Source organism: Cricetulus griseus, chromosome 2, assembly GCF_003668045.3.
Source record: "Cricetulus griseus strain 17A/GY chromosome 2, alternate assembly CriGri-PICRH-1.0, whole genome shotgun sequence".
Taxonomy (NCBI): Eukaryota; Metazoa; Chordata; class Mammalia; order Rodentia; family Cricetidae; genus Cricetulus; species Cricetulus griseus.
In genome coordinates this window covers 85,212,829-85,218,050 of record NC_048595.1, presented here as the reverse complement: position 1 = coordinate 85,218,050, position 5,222 = coordinate 85,212,829, and the positions used below count along the sequence as shown (strand labels likewise).

Here is a 5,222-nt window from a genome sequence, read left to right as displayed (position 1 = left end):
AAACAACCCTCACACATCCAAATTGCAAAACCAGGTACAAAGCTATAATAATCAAGAGTGTAAGCTGGCAGGATGGTAACATCTGCCACTCCAGCACTGGGAGGATCGTGCATACCAGGTCAGTCTTGGTTGGATAGAAAGAGCCTGTCTCAGAGAGTTAAAAAGAAAAAAACGCAGAGACTGTACACAGTACTAAACACAAGTAGCATGCGTAGACAATTGGAACAGAACTAAAAGCCTAGAAATAAGCCCACATGTTAGCTCAGTTGATGTTTTGGCAAGAGTATCAAACAGCTTAAGTGTAAAAGAATGGACCCTTTAGTGTATATGAGACAATTAGGTGTTCACAACTAAAGGATGAGTTTAGATCAATACTCCACAGCACATTCAAAATTAACTCAAAATGAATCAAAGGGATAAATACTTATGGCTCAGATTAGGCAATGGTTTCTTGGATATGACACCAAAAGCCCAAACAACCAAAAAAAATAAAGATAAATTGGATTTCTAAATTAAAAGTGTGTGTGTTTTGGAGGACACCATCAAGAAAGTGAAAAGACAATCCACAGAATGGGAGAAAATATTTCCAAACTATATGGTTCATGAAAGATTTGTGTGTAGGACATGTAAAGAAGTCAACACACACACACACACACACACACACACACACACACACACACACACACAAGTCAACCAGCAACCCAACCAAACAATGAGCAAAGAATTTGGACAGGCTCAAAAATAAAAAGAAAAGCAAAATACAAAAACAAAACCTGTACCACTGAGTACCTGAAGATAGTGAACATCACAGCTATTGGGACATAGAACCACAATGAGATACCACTTTGCAACCAACAGATTAAATATATTTTCATTTTTATTATTGCATGTGTATTTGTGCACCATGCATGTCTGGTGCAGGCAAGGCCAGAAGATGGCATCAGAGCTCTGGAACTAGAGTTACAGACAATTGTGAGTTGCTATGCAGGTGCTGGGAATTGAGCCTGGGTTCTCTGGGAACACAGTCAGTGCTCTTCATCTCTGAGCCATCTCTCCAGACCCTCCCTGGATATTTTTTCTTTAGTTTTTCAAATAGCATATAACTGAATTTTACTCTGAATTATCAAAATCCCAATCAAACCAGTGACATGATCTCTGTGAAAGCAGTGAACTGTTTCTATGCAGTTGTATGCAAATGTAAATCACATGTCTCTTACTGAAACAACGACATCAGCATAGTCCCTTACTTAGACTCTTACATTTAAATGATATGTAAGTAGTCAGTCTATTTCTAGGGTTGGAGAGATGGCTCAGTAGTTAAGAACACTGGTCGCTCTTCCAGAGGATCCAGGTTTGGTTCCCAGCACCCATATAGGGTTGCATACAACTGCTTATAACTCCAGTTCCTGGGGCCACACCCCCTTGTGGCCTCTGTGGTCACTGCACACACATGGGACAGAGATGCATATCTAGGCAAAATAGCAATACAACATAAAATAAACATAAATAAATATATTTCTGAAATCAGTGTTCCAATAAGAGGATGTCTTGCTGTGCTGGGACTCACAAGAACATCTTCAGACAGACAATGTTTGATGACTCCAGAGGGCTCCCAAGACTCTGTGAAGCTGGACTTGTAACTATGATTTATTTCAGCAAAATTATCAAAGAAAAGGGCAGGGGGAATCATGCCCAGGCTTCCAATAATCTTCCAATGTAGTCATTCAGAATGTACTTAATTCTTCTTGTTCAACAGGCTATGACACACGTGTGCTGTGCAGTCTACCACAGAAGCTCCTTGGAGACCCTGAGCAAAAGACATTTTATTGGAGGCACCCCCTGCCTGGCATGTCCCAAAATTCCCAGAAGGAAAACAAGTTTGGTACAAATCGCAGTTGCTTGTACAAACTTTATAGGCACAGCAAGCCACTCTTTCCAATTTCTTGGGATGCTGGGAACCTTCTAGAAATCACATTTCTCAGAGAGGCAGTCAGGGGTCTCCTTGCAAGGAGGCACTTCTAAGACATCAGCCTCATACCTGCTATCACTATTTTTCTGCAAACATATCTTTAATTGAGACACAAAATAAGAGCTGGTAAGATGGCTCAGTGGGTAAAGGTGCCTGGCACCAAGTCTAAGGACCTGAGTTCAATTCCTGGGATCTACATGTCAGAAGCAAGTTGTCTCTTAACTCCATGTGTGCACCATGGAAAACACCTGCACTTGCATGAGTGTGCACACACAGACACAAAAAATAATAAAAATTTTAATCTAAAAGATATAAATTAGTAGGTATAGGAACCATTCATACAAATGAGTTTATTTATCCATGCTCAAATAACATTAAACAGAGAAAAAACAAATTAATAATTTTACCCTATGCAAAAATGAGCTACCACCTGAAACATAATCACAAAGTAAAACATTACAGCTTCCTAGAATTGTACAATTAATATTTATTTCAAAGAATATGAGGCAAACCTAGAAAAATATCAAAGAAATTGAACTCCTTAAAACCCTAATATTATGAAAGCACTGGTAAGTTTTTGTATTCATATGGATAAATAATACATATCTACATAATTAATAATACATTTAATATGAACTCTTAATTTAATTACCCATGTTTTTCCTTGTCATTAATAACTGTAAACATGAAAAATATTGTTAAAAATTATAAAGTTTCTCCTCCCCATTCTGATGGATATAAAGGTTGTTTTGTGTCAGTTTCTCAAACCTTACAGACCCCCCAGGAGCCTCTAATTGCTCTAACAACAAAGTCAAAAAACCTCACATGATCCAGGCCTGGATCCATTGCTCAATTCATCTTCCACATGAAGTGACCATGACCTTCTTTGAACTCTCCAGCTGTGTCACTTTGTCCCACTTCATGATTTTCACCTGTGTAGACAGACCCTATATTATGTCTTATAATTACCAAGTTTTTATTGGTCCCTGTATTATAAAAACACAAAATTTTAAATATTCATAGTCCCAGATAGATAACAATTTCCCCAAACAGAGGCTATGGTTATCTACTCCATTCAAGGATACAGTCACAGTAGTCAGTGTTGTCTCTCCAATACAAACAAGGATTTAAAAATAAGCCCATAAATAACCTGCTTTTGTGTGAATTGTTCAATCACTTAGTGTATTTGATCCTTTTACCCATTGGATTCCCACATTTCTTAGGTTATCACTTAAATATCTTCTTTTCATAAAACTGATTTCATTGTATCTTCTAATAATTTCTTATGACTAATAAAAATCTCAACAACACATACTTTAATTTGGCACTCCTACTCACTTTACTAATTCTTTAACTTTTACATTTATTACTTGGAGTTTTTCTTTTAGCCAGGTCTCTATACACCAAGCTGGCCACCAACCCATAATCTCCCTGCCTCAACCTCCACTGTGCTGGGATTTAGGTCTTTGCCACCAGCTGTAGTTTTCTTATTGGCAAACTGCGAATACAACGCTGGTGTTCTTGTCATGTGTGACTTTGTTTCCATCGTAACGTTTAGTCATTGCATTCCAATGCTGAGTGACACATAATACAATTCTCTGAACTGATGCTATCTCCTATTTTTAGGATCTTCCCACACTCAGGAGACTTGCTTATATTAAACACTGATCTCTTGACTTTTTGTGTCTGCTATTTTATGGAGGTTTCCTTAAAAATCAAGGTACTCAGATGCATAGTTTTGCTTATCGTTAGATAATCCACTGGAGTAAAACTGGGCAAGCAGGAATGACCTTCCTTGCACCAGTGTGATTGTTAGTGCTGACAACAGAATTGAGAATCACCTTAGAGACAAATCCGTGGGCCTGTCCCTGAGGGATTTTCTAAATGAGATTAAGTGATGTGGGAAGGCCCAGGCTAACTACCAGACTGAATAAAAAGGAGCAACAAGCTGAGAGCTTGTTCATTCATCTCTCAGCTTCCTTATTATAGGTGTCATGTGACCAACTGCGGCCACCATGCCATTCTTGCCATGATGAACCCTCAAACTGTGAGCCAAAACACACCCTTCCCTCTTTAATTTGCTTTTGTCACTCACATACTTGATGCAGTTGGCTTGTGAAGGAAGTGATGGCCCTAGACTTCATTTAGGGCACAAAGACAAAGGCTTGCTAGCTGATGACAAGGTGTGAGTAGCATTCTAGATGCCTGGAGGATGCTGGGGAGGAGGAATCATTTGGGATTTAAAAGCTTGGGAACATACCTTTCTTAATATCTAAGACTTTCTTTCACCTGCTGAATTTGCTGTTGTCTGCTATTGTTAGTATGCTTTAGTTCATTATTACAGATGGATCTTAGTTGAGCTCTGGGGTGCTCTTTCACAGGAGTGTGAATGCATTTGGAATGAAACTCGGTGAGTCTGAAGAAGGCAGTTAAGAAATAACATATCAGCTAGGCAGTACCTTTAGACTCAGCACTTGGGAGGCAGAGGCAGGCACATCTTTGTGAGCTCAAAACCAGCCTGGTCTATAGAGAGAGATGGGGAGGGAGAGAGGGATAGAGGGAGGGAGGGAGGGAGGGAGGGAGAGAGGAAGGAAGGAAGGAAGGAAGGAAGGAAGGTAGGAAGGAAGGAAGGAAGGAAGGAAAGTATATCTTTAGTATCTTTAGACCTGAGGTAATAGGTAATGGCTCATCGGATAAGAGTACTGATTTTGCAAACATGGGGATCTGAATTCAAATCCCATTAGCTAAATACACACACACACACACACACACACACACACACACACACACACACACACACACACAAAGCTGAGCAGGGCTGAATATGCTAGTGACATGGACAGGAAGATCTCAAGAGATCGGGCCTCAACATACAAAAGCATGTTTATACACCACACACACTTATAAACCAACCACATTTTAACCAAAGGTCAGAGATACAGGCTTGAGAAAGACTGCCAGTCCAGGCACACAGCAAACAAAAAGTCCACAAGCCCTAGTCTGGGGAACGAACATAAGAGTCTTCTAGAGGGAGTCCCTGAGACCTGGGTGGGGTGCCGGGAAAAGGATCCCAGTAAAAGTCTCATCAGTCTATAGTCAGACATAATGATGGCTCAGATCCTCTCCTTCATACTCAAGGGGAACCTCTGCCTGTGACAACTGTCAAGGTCAACCACCTCTGGGTTACAAACCAATAAATCCACCTAACAATAGTCAGTTAGACAGTGTCTGCTTTACCAGATGTCACGACTTC

General features: G+C 39.9%; 1 long non-coding RNA gene across 1 annotated transcript; it reads right to left on the bottom strand.

Moving 5' to 3' along the window:
* Positions 1-1,405: 1,405 nt before the first annotated feature.
* Positions 1,406-3,432, bottom strand: LOC118238218. The gene is made up of 3 exons (XR_004767985.1): positions 3,308-3,432; positions 2,795-2,901; positions 1,406-1,807 (listed from the first exon to the last, which is right to left on the bottom strand). It is a non-coding gene; the product is annotated as an uncharacterized LOC118238218 (long non-coding RNA).
* Positions 3,433-5,222: the final 1,790 nt, after the last annotated feature.